The sequence below is a fragment of the Sapajus apella genome, unplaced genomic scaffold (assembly GCF_009761245.1).
Source record: "Sapajus apella isolate SASKATOON/1434 unplaced genomic scaffold, GSC_monkey_1.0 scaffold60, whole genome shotgun sequence".
NCBI classification, from domain to species: Eukaryota; Metazoa; Chordata; class Mammalia; order Primates; family Cebidae; genus Sapajus; species Sapajus apella.
This window is the reverse complement of record NW_022437000.1, coordinates 10,309,267-10,323,577: the sequence shown is the minus strand read 5'-3', so window position 1 is coordinate 10,323,577 and position 14,311 is coordinate 10,309,267. Positions and strand designations below refer to the sequence as shown.

The 14,311-nt window shown below is 49.7% G+C and overlaps 2 long non-coding RNA genes across 4 annotated transcripts; both read left to right on the top strand.

Moving 5' to 3' along the window:
• Positions 1 to 1,408: 1,408 nt before the first annotated feature.
• On the top strand, positions 1,409 to 3,199 carry LOC116528805. 3 transcript variants are annotated; one of them, XR_004259212.1, is made up of 3 exons: positions 1,409 to 1,591; positions 2,171 to 2,311; positions 2,789 to 3,199. It is a non-coding gene; the product is annotated as an uncharacterized LOC116528805 (long non-coding RNA). The 3 variants fall into 3 exon arrangements; XR_004259211.1 differs by having other exon boundaries at positions 1,409 to 1,905; XR_004259210.1 differs by having other exon boundaries at positions 1,409 to 2,311.
• Positions 3,200 to 5,183: 1,984 nt separating this feature from the next.
• Positions 5,184 to 6,865, top strand: LOC116528806. The gene is made up of 2 exons (XR_004259213.1): positions 5,184 to 6,251; positions 6,282 to 6,865. It is a non-coding gene; the product is annotated as an uncharacterized LOC116528806 (long non-coding RNA).
• The last annotated feature ends 7,446 nt before the right edge of the window (positions 6,866 to 14,311 follow it).

Here is a 14,311-nt window from a genome sequence, read left to right as displayed (position 1 = left end):
GTGCAGGAAAGTGAACACTCTTCGTCCACATTCTCTGTTGAGTTCACATGGAGCTCTTAGACGTCTGCTTCAGTGTATTCAACAGAAATGTATGGGCTTTGAAACTGGACTGCCTGTGTTTGAATTTGAAATGAATTTGGATATTTACTTACTCTGAGCTGAGTTTCATCACTTGTAAAACTGCAGGGTTGTGGATAAATTAGGTGACCCATGTAACATTCTTAGGATGGAATGTGACAAGAGTTTGAATGTGGGCACCTGGGCAGTGTGACTCCCCCACAGGGTCCTTCCCCCACGCCCTCTCTAACTCCACGAGGGTCTGTGGGTTAAAGAAGAATCAAAATGAGCCCTGTGATTTCCCGGCAGATGTGATTGTTCATTTCCCATCATGTTGCCATTGGTAGCAAACTGGTTATAAATAGAAGGAAACTCATGCTCTCCTTGCAGTGTGATCCCTGTGGCTCATATGACACAATGTTCCAGGGAGGCCAACCTTCGTCACTACAAAATAGCTTCCTAAATAGGCCACTAGGCATCATTAGCACCCTAATAGGTTCTGTTGTTGAAGTCATCCTTATCAGGTAGTATTCCAGGAGCTTTGGGTGGCATAATGGAAACACAGCCCAGCAACAGTCCCTTTTAATGACCACTACCTGAGCCCTGACTTACAAATCATGATCCTCTGAATGTCCAGCTTTGTAACTTAAGATTTGTGACACAAGGACAGTAACAGCTGCATGACCTTTTAATTTCCCCAGCTGTTCTGCATGAGTTATGTTAAGGAAAGCCTCTCTGAGGATGCTGAGATTTCCAGCTTGCTGCTCCGTGTCTCAGGTATTTATGCAGGAACATGGGAAGTGTGAACACCAAACACAGCCCACTTGTTAATACTTTGTGCTTTATTTTACTTTAGTTATGTAATGATAGATTCCTGGTTCCACTTTTGCAGTCAGTTTCACCCTGTCCGTTCCAAATGGGACAGTTCTGTTTAATTGAACACAATTATATGAAAAACGCTTATTACTTTAAAAAATTAAAAATCATTGCTTCTCTGCGAAGATCAAGTGTAATATCTGTTCTTATCAGTTTAAAAAATTAACAAAAAAGTATAAGAATTACACTTTTATAATAAAAGTATAAGAAAATTTTAAGAATTATAAATAAAAAACAAAAAATTAGGCAATTTCAAATAACCAGTTTTTCAATCACATTGAACCTCATTTTCAAAGTAAGACGCATTCCAATCGATCTCCCAAATGGAAATGACAACTTGTGAGACATCCTGTGTCCCTGCACCCCGGCCATCCAGGGAATAGGAGCTGAGTTCTGCTCCTGGTGCTTCAGGCTCCCTGCCTGACTTTGTTTTGAGTGACTGACCATTGTATGGGACTTGATCACCGCATCAGACATGAGAATAAATGTCTGAATATCTGTATCAGTTAGCCTTGGTTGAACCACAAACCAACCCAAACAGGGCTCAAACCGTTTTATCTGCCGACAGTTGTGTGGATGTGGGCAGGTCATTTGAGCTGGGCCCCACAGGATGGCTCGCTGTGGTGCTGGCTCATTCAGGCGCCTAAGTCAGCGGATGGTCAGTTGCCTCACTTATGTCCGGTGCTGGCTGAGGGGCCAGAGGCAGGAGCTGCTCATCACCCTGCAGGGCAGCCTGTTCCTGTCGTGCTGCACAGTCACGGAGCTCCCAAGGGCAGCAGCAGAGACGCCTTGTACAAATGCGCTTTCTTAGCCTCTGCTGATGTCACATTGGCTGATGCTTCCTTGGCCAAAGGAGAGCCCATGGCCAAGCTCAGATCCAGGGCTCCGTGCTGTGAACTCCACCTCTTGAGGCGGGGACAGGGGTGGCACGGTCACATGGCAAAGGGATGTGAATATAGGCACAGAAGTAAGGTGTTGTTCTTGTCATCTGCCGTCATATCCTTACATGATATTCTTATCTGCCATAATGTCCTTACCATAATGTTAAACATTGCTCACACATTCCTAAGAGAGAAACAGGGTCAGTAATTCTGAACTTTCACAATGTTATTGGCATTTTACTTGACTTTCTAGACATGAAATGAAATTCTAATTCCCGAGAGTTTTTTTCCCCCAGTATTTAACATTTTTTCCTGGGCTAAGTTTTTTTCCAGCCTCCCCTCTCCTTTACTACCAGGTTATTGAAGCTGTTCTTTTAAAACTACAAGGAAGAAGAAACGGAGCGGGCTTGGGAAATGTTGAAACAGCAGCGCGCCATTCATCACAGCACTGCTGAAGAGACCAGCTCTATGTGACATTGCCAGAATTTCCATCACAGGTGAGGGCGTGTGTCTACAACCCCAGTATTTCGTGAAAAAGGAATTCTGTGTATGAGCTTTAGGACAAGACAGAAAAGAAGCGGCGCCCATGGGGTCTCCCTCCCTTGCCCTGCCTTCTCCTTTTGAATGCAGCTCTCTCCTTCCTGGGCCAGGATGATATGGAACCGTTTTACATGCGAGGGTTTCTAAGGGGGCGTTGTGAAGCGTCATCATTAGCAACCAACACTGCGGTTCTGAGAAACAGGCAGCCCCACCCGGGGGCAGGCCCCTTCCCCTTCCCGGCCTCCCTGGCTCCAGGCGTCCTGACGCCAGCCCAGCCTTTGCGGAGCTCTGGGTCCTGTCCAGCTGAGCTCCCCAGGGGATGGTGAGCCTCTGCCTCAGTTCCCGAAGCCTCCTGTGGACTCGCAAGTCACATCTCTGCCACTCTCCTTAGAGATGAGCCTACACACTCATTTTCTTTTTTCCTCTGGACAAAGGAAGCAGCTTTTGAAAATCAAACTGATGGATGAGAGGGTGAAATCCACTGAGTGGGCCGTGGAGAACAGCCGTGTTTGAGAGGCAGCTCAGCGATGTGAATGAGGCCATGAAGACGGCAGTGCCTGTGGGCCCCGATAAATGATGGCACCGAGCAACTGGCAGGGCGGTGGGGGTGGGAGGGGTCCCTAGGCCCCACCCCTCTCTGCTCCTGTCTGTGTAATTAACAGCCTGCCTCTGTCAGGGGCTCAGCCTTCAGTGCTCTCTGCTGCGGCTCTGGTCAGCGAGGCCTGGAGGGGTGGCTCCTTCACCTGCCCTCTCCTGGTTTTTCCTGTGCCTGCCCCCATGAGCCAGGAGATGCATTCACAGCTGCCTTTTTTTGATGTCTTCCTTTAAAAAGAGGCATTCCTCTGTGATTGCCTGGGGTCCTGTGGCTTACTGAATAAGATTCAGCGTGGGGAACCACAGACTCTTCCTGAGAAGCTCAGTTCCAAAAGGAAAAGGAAAATGCTGACTGGGATTCCCTGATAGGCATTGATTTTTCTAAATGCCGTCTCCATCCACTGATAACTGGAGTTTTCAGAAAGGCATCCTCTGCAGCCCAGCACCAGCTTCTCCGCCCGCTGTGTGCCCTGGGAGGCGGCCCGTGCCGCAGAAGCAGACACCATTGTGGCTGGGTCCAGTGGGGTCTGGCTAACAGGCTGGATGGGGGACAACAGCGGGAAGAGGAGGACAGAGGAGGTGTTTACTCGGGTCCTCCCGTTAGGGCACTGTGGGGTGTTTGTTGGGTTTTTCTGCTGGCAGGTGCAGCTCTGGTCACCACCAAACCTTCCCAAACTATGAGGCTGCCGGCCGGGCACAGTGGCTCAGGCCTGTAATTCCAGCACTTTGGGAACCCAACGTGGGCGGATCACCTTTTGGGAGCCCAAGGTTGCGAGTTCAAGACCAGCCTGACCAACATAGAGAAGCCCTGTCTCCACTAAAAATACAAAATTAGCCAGGCATGGTGGTGCATGCCTGTAACCCCAGCTAGTCTAGAGGCTGAGGCAGGAGAATTGCTTCAACCCAGGAGGCAGAGGTTGCAGCGAGCTGAGATCATGCCATTGCACTCCAGCCTGGGCAACAAGAGTGAAATTCCATCTCAAAAGAAAACAAACAAAAACTATGTGGCTGCCCTCTGGGGCCACAGGCGAGACTTCTCCCCACTTCCTGAAGCCCTGAGGTGGTCTGGTGACCCCTGGACTAGTGGACTAAACTTTACCAGTGTTCCATACGCAGCCCCCATCCTGGTAAAATGTCCCTTCATCCTAAGGTCCTTAATGTCAGCTGTTCGCTGCAGCATCCTGAATCGTGCACAGTTGAGAGACAGTCAGAAGCCAGCAACAACGAGGGTGATTGTAACAGACCATGACTGAGGAGTGCACAGAATACTCAGGGACCCCAGTCCTGTGCAGGCGCTGAAGGTGGGCCAGGGAGTGCACACTGACGCTCTGTAGGGAACTGCATTAGGATTGGTGGGAGATCTCTCACTGCAGTCTTTTTGTCATGGCTCTCGCAGTGCTTCCCTGTATCCACAGTTCCAAACGATCTTCAGTGGGGAGAATGTGTGTGTGTGTGTGTGTGTGTGTGTGTGTGTGTATGCCTTAATACTTCTGGAAACATCCTTTTACCCACTGTTTTCATCTATACGCATATCACCTGTTTCATGGCTGGGACTTGGTAGGATTAGGCATACATGGGCCAGAGGTAACTGCAGTCAGACCCGGTTTAATTATAAAATGACAGAGTAAAAATAGATCCAGTATGTTAAGGGACGCGCCTTAAGCTTATCCAGCCTGAACAACGTTAATGATAAGTAGAAACAAGCAAACGAAGAAAGCCTTTTGAGGTAACAACAGAGGGGAGGGGTAGGTGTTGGCTCCGACCAAGTTGAGGACAGAGCCATTCCTCTCACTGCTGTGCTTCTCACTGGAGGTGGGGTGGGGTGCATGTGGTGTGCGCGGGGTGGATCCCACGCTGGTGCCAGGACTGCTGGAGTGTGTGTTGGTGGGGAAGAGAAGGAAGGGAGGGGTGGCTCTAGTGTCCACTGTGCTGATTTTATCGTGGACATGGAAATGAGAAGGCAGAGAAGATGTCTCAGTCTTTTGTAGGAGAGCTCACCCTCTCCTGGTTAGTGAGGGTCAGACACACTGCATCCGGATCCTGTCGGGAACCTGGAATGCCCAGAAGGCTGGCGGCGACGCGGTGCTGGACACCCCATCACACTGGGCTACGGCGCCTGGGGCGGCGGATCCACAGAGCGGCAGAAGATGTGGTGAGAAGAGACCCTGGAGGAGCCACAGAAGCGGAAGCGCCTCCCCCCACTCCCTGCACACCCACCCCTTAGCTGGGAGCGCCTCCCCCCCCACTCCCTGCACACCCACCCCTTAGCTGGGAGCGCCTAACATGCAGCCAGAAAAAAAAATGTGGAAGGCCGGTTCACATCTACCACCTAGAGAGCAAAATCCTCAGTGGTGTTGGTTTCGCATATGTGCCCATGTTCACTTCCTAGGGCTGCTGAACAAAGTGCCACAAACCACCTGGCTGAAAACAACAGGAATCTGTGTCTCATCGCTCCGGAGGCTGGAATTCTACGATCAAGGTGATGTCAAGGCCAGGCTCTCTCTGAGGCTCGGGGGTAGAGGCTGTCCTGCCTCTTCCTGGTTTCTGGTGGGGCGGACGGTGCCCGCGGACCCTCCTGCAGGCTGCGACCCCCGCCTTGACTGCACACCAGGGTTCCAGTGTGACTCGGGCTTCACGCGGCGTTTCCCTCTTTTTATAAGGACAGCAGTTGTACTGGACGAGGGGCCCCCATTCCAATGCGACCTCGTTCTAATTAATCACACCCGCAAGAACTCTATTTCCAAATGAGGTGACATTCTGAGGTCCTGGGGGTTAGGACTTCAACATCGTTTTTGGAGAAAACAACTCGACCTTTAACAATGCCCAAGAGAAATGGTTTCATTTTTAGCAAGTGCACGTTAGAGTTCGCCACTCGAGGCATCTTTCTCAAGGATTTCTAACGATAGCTCGTGGTATAGGTTGCATTTATTTTTCACCATAATGATTTTTAAGACGTCAAAGCCTTGGCCCAACGACATGGGTGAGTGTGTTTTCACTGTGAGAAAAGATTCTGTGCTGCTTTCAAATGTCTGCAGGTTTATTTTTAGCTGGACAGGAAATGCATCTTACGCTCATGTTCATTTGTAGGCTGCCCCTTTTTTGGAGGGGTGTTATTGTTAGAAAACCACGTTCAGTGTGGAGATGAGTTTGGATTGAGCAAGTCTAAGTTATAATTATACTACTCTCTGCTATAGATTTTCCAAAATAATCTTTCTGTTCATCAGAATGTGAAATCTTTCAAATAATGGCTCCGTTTGTTATTCACAATTGCCCAGCATTTGTCTTTAAGTGAAGGGCCGAGAGGTTTCGATTTAACCTGGGGTTGAATTGAAGGTTTCGATTTAACCTGGGGTTGAATTGAAGGTAGCGTGTCCATATAGTGAGATGTAAAGTGAAAAATAAAAATTTATAAACATGCTATGTCGTGACCACATGATACCAGAGCCATTTTTATTTGTTATGACTAAACTTCCAGTTGTTTCAAAGGGAGGGAAGCAGTTCAATTCAGAACTTACCTAAAATTTTCATTGTTTCAGCAAAGGGATCTGTGATTGGGGGAAGTTTAACTCCTAAGTAGGGGACCTTTCCCTCAGACAAGCTGCTCGTATTTGTCGCTGGCGCCAGGGAGAAGCTAATGTTTCAGAAGAGAGCAAGGTAATTCCATCCTAATGCCGTAATGAGGGTGACAGTGAGGTACAGGAAATGGTGGGACATTCCACCTAAAAATAACCATCATGGTTATATTGGCAGGTGGCTGTGATCTCCATTTCCAAAGGGGAAGCTTCAGGGGGAGGTCCTTTGGCCTTCCTTGGTGGGATTGCCTGGGAAAAGTGATCATTTCACAGAACAGTGTCTGTCTCTCCATCCTCTTCTTTGAGAGACTCCTGAATGAATAAAGCTATCATTCTCACACCCCAGACCAACACTTTAACCCTCTGTTGAGGTATGATTTAAAGGATGCATGAGGATGGATTCTATTTTTCCCTGACCAAACACGCTGAGTCTCAACAAATAGCCTAGATTTCTTTCTGTTGTGCCTTGAGTGTTGATCACAAACACCCCAGCCTTTCACGCTGGTAAGGGCCACTCCCAGGTTCACTAGTATATTGGCTGGTGACCACTGATGACGGTGCCTGCTGTGAGCTGGGCGCATATCACCCGTGTGGCATGTCCCATCTCACTTAACCCTTGCTACAACAGCCAGATCGTGCTCCCTGTGTTGCCTTTACAGAGAGGTAACATGGTTACCTGTCTGTAAACGGTGCGGGGGCTTTGACCATCCATCTCTTTGCTCTAGCCGGAGATCACTTGCAGGTGAACCACCTGCTCCCTTCCTTGGGCTTTCTGGAGGGATGGACAGAGGTACAGTATTGGGACTACCGCTTCTCTCTGTGCAAACAGCGCTCCTCCCATTTTAGGAAGGGAGTTATCTATACTAGAGAGACTCCCATGAATCAAGGAGCAGCTCAAAGCGAGCTTTTGCGTACTTCCAGGGGTCTGCGAATCTTCCACCTCTGCTCCAGCGTCTCTGCTCTCCTCCCCTTCCCTGGCTCTGATAGAACCCTGAGGGCCTTGCTTCCCTTGCTCCTGGACTTGCAACTAGGAATACGTTTAAAAAGTCTCCTCTAGAGGGGCACAATTCCAGCTAAGCCAATCATCCATACAAACCTTCGTGCCTTGGCTTATTGGTTTTCAACTGCACAGGGCACACCTCATTCCTTGGAGGGTTATGTGGGGTTTGATGTTGTAATCGATGGCCCATGTGATTTGGAAAGACGGACTCCGAGGGTTAAAGCAGGATGTATCCTTCCACATTTTAATTGCTCCCAAGAATGATCAGATAATTGCCTTCCTTTGAAGGATCCATGAGAATGTGCTGAAGTGTCCCAGCAAAACAAAAGAGAGTCTCTGAGCGGTTTCTATTCTTGTCTGGCTCTGTTGACAGCGATTGAATGCTCTGGGGAAGAGAAAAGGCTGGCAGGGAGCCTGGGCCCAGAGGAACGTGAGGAGAGCCGGGCCCCCTCCGAGAGACGCTAGCGCGCTGTGCTCATTAGAAGGAGAATGTGCCACTTGTGCTGCCTTCTGCGCTCCGCCCCTCCTCCAGGGAGGACTTGTTGAAGGCATGAGAAACTATGAAGCCTGAGCCTGGGGCTGGCAGCTGCCACTGCACGGGAGAGCCTGCCTCCGGGAGCCAGGGCTGCCGACCTGAGCATACACTTCCTTCCTAGCCTCGTTACAAACGTTCGTGGGAGATGGGCAATTCTAAAAGGCCTGGCTAGCTTTAAATGGAGATTGTGAAAAGGCTAAAGCACTTTTGTGAAGTCAGATGTGACTCATCTCCTGCCTGTCCTTAGGACCTGCTGGTCCAAACAAGCGGATGCATTGGTGAGAAAAGAAAAGGAAAGAAAAGGGAAAAGGAAAAGAAAATTCAATCTCAGCATTTGCTTTTGTGGTGGTTTCTGTGCTTGATTGTCAAAATTCCTGGGGAGAATTGGAAAGCAACAGTTTCTGGTGTGACCGTGGATTCTGGCTGCTCTCGGGTGTTGGCGCCTATGTTTTTAATGGAGAAGACATTTCTTTCTGTGTCCAGGAGTCATGGGTTGGGTGGTGTGGGGGTGAGATGATGCCAGGGATCAGGCCACAGGCGCAAATGCAGGAGGACTTTGACACTGTGGACTCCAAAGTCTGACGGGCAGGCTGGGCACAGGCTTGGCCCAGCACGGTGCCTGGGACGGACCTCTGCATCTTGGAGAAGATCATCAGGCCCGGTGGGTTTTTCAGGGTTGTTACAAAGTCGGGCAGTGGGACCAGGACAGAAGTGTTGAGGCTCAAAACAGTGGTTCTATGAGTAGTTCAGTAATGCAGAATCAGGGCCACAGGAAGCTCAGCTTCTGCAAGCTGCTGCTGCCTCCACAAAAAACGGGTCTTTCCAAGGCTCATGGCCTCTGCTGTTGCTGGGGGTGTGCACTGGCTTTTATCCTGATAACCTGTGAGTCTGCCTGTCTCCCTGTGTATTTAGTTGCCCTTCAGTTGTACAGAGTCTAGGGTTTGGGGAGGGTTGGATTCCTGCCCCCAAGCCCTCATCCGTCGTTGGGACTAGTGTCTGGGTCATTGGACTGTGCCTTGGTTGTGTCCACGGATGGCTGTGCATGTGGACAGGCTGACATAAGGGCACAAGCGCATCTCCTCACTCCTCTTGCTCTCTGAGTTCGGTCAGGGGACAGTGTGTCTCAGGTGGCCCCCTGGCCGTGAGGCTGACGAGCGTGGAACACACCTGAACTGAGCCCAGCTGACTCACCCCTGAGGCAGAACCGCACCAGCCCTCCTCTGGCCTTCAGTGCCAAAAATGAAGGCTGTAGACGCATGAAGGTTGCACAGGCAATCCCGACCTCAATGGCAGGGATGGGCTGGTGACCTCCATTGAAGTGGGAGGGACCTCACCGTCCGTGATGGCGCATCTAGTGCAGGGAGGCTGAGAACTTGGCAGCAGCGATCCAGTCCACCCCACTGAGCCGCCGAGACTGTAGCTGCCGAGATGTTCAGAATTCATTGTTTTTTGTTTGTTTTTGTTTTTTAGATGGAGTCTCGCACTGTTGCGCAGGCTGGAGTGCAGTGGCGCGATCTTGGCTCACTGCAGTCTCCGCCTCCTGGGTTCAAGCAATTCTCCTGCCTTAGCCTCCTCAGTAGCTGGGACTACAGATGTATGCCACCGCATCCAGCTAATTTTTTGTACTTTTAGTAGAGACGGGGTCTCACCATGTTGGCCAGGCTTTCTTGACCTCGTGATCCACCCACCTCGGCCTCCCAAAGTGCAGGGATTACAGGCGTGAGCCACAATGCCTGGCCCAGAATTTGTTTTATTAAGTAGCACAAATGGATGAACAGAGTGTCTTCAGGTTCTGGGTGAGCCTGGGTTTCATGGAGGGTCAGCCAGGAGGTCAGAGGGACCTCAAGATGCAGAACTGGGACTGTCAGGACAGAGGGTCCTTCGGCAGGAGAAGGAGAAGACAGGGAGCCCAGCCAGTCAGTTTTTCCTCAAAACCTACCAACAGCAAAAGCAACGGCGGCAGCCAAACAGACCTCGTCCTTCCTGCGGAGCTCCCTTCTGGGGTCCAGCCACCTCCACGCTCACCCTCCTGTCATCTGGGTGGTGCGTGCTGTATTCATAGTCATCGTGGGGGGGCGTCTCAGGAACCCCCTCACATCGCTGTCCCTTTCAATTACCCCCCATTTGATCTCCCTCTTTGAAGTGAGGTTTTAAAAGCACATTGACAGCATCATTTGGGTGATTGGCCCCACTATTGTACAAAGGTTTAAGGAGATTAGCTCAGCCCCTAGACAAGATGGGTGGACCTCATTGCTCCTTGGCACCCAGTCATTAATCTGTTCTTAGAGCCGCTTCTTGAAGTGGGGAATGCCTGGGAGACAGGCTGCAGGGCTCGAATCTGGAGGCCCTTTGTCGCACACACATTCTCAACGGCACTCAGCCTCCTGTGCACAACAAAAGGCATTTTCCTGAATTATGGGAGGCAAAGTCCATTAAGTGCAAAACGACGGTGGAAAAACGGCTTTCACGGTTTCCTGGGAGGTCGCTCCTGTGATTACAAATCCCACGAACTTTCATACATGAGAATTCAGTGATAAATCCTGGATTTCCTGGGGACTGTCTCTTGCTGGTGTTTGTAAGTCACAGCCTTCTGGAATTCAAATGGTCTCCCTTGTGCTATCTGCAGTACCTCACCGCCTCACGATGCCACAATGCTATCGCGGTCCATTTCTGGGCAAAACAGACACTCTGCAAATGCGTAGGTTTCCATCCTTGTAAGTCTTATTCTAATGTTACAGAACCCGCATGCACGTGTTTTTAATATATAAATGCCATGAAAAGAAAATGTGCTGATGAATTGTGTTTCGAAGCTGTTTTCACAAGTCTTTTTGTTGTTGTTTTGAATTCTTAAAACAAAGCACTCTCTTGTGTAGACTAAGTTGGGAAGGGTGCTTGTCTTCCCAGACCAGCTCACACAGACGAGAGAAAGCATAACTGCTGAGGTAGGACACCGAATACTGCAGGAACTCAGCGCAGTATTGACAAAGCTTCTGTCTGCTGAAAACAGTTACACACATCCTCTGGAGCATTTGGGAAAACACCCTCCTTGTTTCCTTTAGATTCCAGAGTTTCTCCTGGTTTCCCCCCTCCTCCCTCACATGGCCTTTGCTGGAGAACCTGCATGGAAGAATGGAAGTCAGGAGCGGGGGCTGCTGAGGCAGGCAGGGCAGAGCCCAGGGAACACGGGGGCTGCCCAGCAGCCCCAGCCAGGCTGAGTGGCATGAGGGGGGCTCTTGTGGGGCTATTGCAGTGGGAAGAGAGATTCCGAATCGCTGGTTCTGATAGGCGCGGGAAGCATGGCTCCCACACTTATGTGTCAGGGGCATCCCTGGAAGTGGGACTGGCTCGTCTGGGTTTTGCCAGCACCTTGTTGCTGAACAGGGTCTGAGAAGCTGTGGAAGCTGGGACCTTAGTCACTGGCCTTTTGTCAGAGAGTCTGAATGGCAACCAGTTTCAGCTGTAATCCACAGAAGGCAGTTCCTGGCTCCCACCGGGCTCCAGCACGGGGTCCCTGGGTCCTCCCCGAGTCAACCCTGGGCGGGGCTGTGCTCGCCTTCATGTTCCACTCTGCTAGAAGGTTTCCAAAGCCGCGCTCTTTGTGTCCCTGGGTTTAAAAAATTCTTTCCTGGAATAGCTGTTGCAGTTTTAACCTAAGCCTTTTTTTTTCCCGTAAGACCCAACTGTGTGCCCACAGGACTGGACTGCATGGGTGTCCGCAGCCAGCTCCCCGCGGAGTCTTTGTGACCCATCCAGTTTACACTTGCTTTTTATTTTCTCAGAAACTGCGGTCTCCCAGGAGTCACGCCAGCTCCGGGAAGGTATGCTGTGTGGGTCGGCGCCACCACGAGCGGGGCGGGCCCAGACGCGTCTCACCCCCGTGGCTCCTGAGGGTCACCTGCTTTCCACTGGCAATTTGATTTGGCTGACAGCTCAGGGGCCCTTTCCAGTGTCTGTGGGGAAAATTAGAACCCTTATCTCATCAATTACTTGAGGGAGGGCTTTCTATCAGATCCCTCGCCCCTTTTACAAGTTCTTCAAAATTAGCAGCAGAGCTGAGTGAACTGCCATTAACAGCTGAGCGGCTCAATCTCATTGACACAGAATTTCCAGACCCCTGATTCTTTTCTGTTATAAGTTGAACTGTGCGTCTCAGAAAGTTCAAGTCCCAAATCGGGTACTTCTGAATGTGGCTTTATTTAAAAACAGAGTCCTTGCAGGTGTAATTCGATGAGGCCATATTAGAGTAGGGTGGATTCTAACCCGATATAACTGCTGCCCTTACAAAAAGAAGAAAACGCTGTATGAAGACAGAGACCGGCAGGGCGAGCATGGCCTGAAGATGACGGCAGAGGTCGCGGGGACGTGTTAAGAGCCGAGAATTGCAAGCATCGCCCGGCACCACCAGAAGCCAGGAGGAGGCAAGGAGGGTTCCACCCAGGGTCTTGGAGCATGGCCTTATGACACCTGGATTTCAGACGTCTAGCTTCCAGGATATGAGACAGTAAATTTCTGTAGTTTAAAGCCACCCAGTCGGTGCTATTTTCCTGTTGAAGCTCTAGCAAATGAACATACCGTTTGCTGGGCACACTCACTTAGACTGGTAGATCTTTTATCCCCATTTGATCAGAACACCAGCCTCAGAGAGGTTGAGCAGTCTATTCAGCGTCACGCAGCTTTCCTGGAGCTAGAAGTGGTACTTGGGCTGGTTGCTGTCGTTCTGGCCTCATCCTTTTGTTAGTTTTCTGCTTATCAAAAGATACATTCCCCGGGTTTGTGACACAGGTGATGGAAGTGACCAACAAAATGATTCAACAATGTTTTGAGGTGTGATTTCCAGACATTAAGAGTTAAAATGAGTTTCGACAAGTGCATACCTCCATATAACCCAAATCATATCAAATCCATATAACCCAAATCATATCAAAATACGCACTTTTCTGTCACCCAGAGAGTGTTCCCGTCAATTCTAGTCCTCTCACCACTGATCTGACTTCTGTCTCTACCAATCAGTTCTGCTGGTTCCTGACCTTCGTAGAGGAGGGACTCACTCTATTTGTTTTGCTTCTTTGTTCTGCATAGTTTTCAGATCTGCCCATATTGTTAGGTTCTCAGGGAGCTTGTTTCTTTTTATTGCTCTGCAGTTTCATAATATGAATTCACCCCAATTTGTTTGCCTGTTCACCTGGCGGTAGACATTTAGGTTATCTCCGGTTTGGGGCTACCGTACACAGTCCCACAGCCTGTGGCTATTGCTCCATTTGTCTTGGGTAAATACCTAGGAGTGGAATTGTTGGGTCACACAATGCAGGTATAGTTAACTGTTTGAAGCAACTAAGAACTCATTTTCAAAATAGTAAACCATAGGAAGATGAAGGCCTGTCTGCTCTGTGACAGCCCCCTCTTCCTCCAATTGTCACTGGATTTGCAGCTTGGGCTTCGGGCTCAGGTCCTTGGCTTCCATAGCTCTAAGAGTTGAGCAGAGAGCCTCACCCTCACGGTGAGTGGTCCAGCTCCAAACACGGGTTCGCAGACCGAGAGAGCGAGCCGGAATGCCGTTCACTGAGCAGGCGAAATCAAAGCGTCCACAGCATGGAAGGGTGGAAGGGGCTCAAGAGCGTTGCCGCTGATGGCCGGGGCTGCCTGGGCTTCTATCCCCAGGTAATTCTCAGTTGCCGAGCCTTTGCCCCTAGTCCTGTGTGGGAAGGGGGCTTATGACCATGAGTCACCGAATCTCTCCTTCTGGTGGTTTCCTGTTTCTATCGAACTTGCAAGGAGTATGGGAATGTGGATGAGCAGCTGATTGATCCTTTGAGCACAGCCTCCTGATATGGTTGAAGTACCCGTGTAACCTTTTCCCGTGCTAGAATTTCCAAAAGATTCCCCATTGACCCAAAAGGTTTTATTCCCTCACGTGGCACAGGCACAGTCTAATCATGGTGAGAAAGTTCAGTGGCTGCATTTGGCTTGGTGTCTTGCTGATCCACAACCACACATGGACAGGTCCATGCAGGTGCGGGCTTTCACTGTCGTGGTTCATAGAAGTATCTGGACTTACATATTAGAGTCGCTGGAGGGACAAAGCTAATACGGGAAAACTTTATAAACGCAGTTTTACTTAAAGATAGAATTTACTTAAATATAGGATTTGTACCTAAATATAGAGTTGCTTTACTTAAATATGAAATTTGTTTTACTTAAATATATATTTGTTTTTACTTAAATATAGAATTTACTTAAACTATAGAGTCAATTTTCT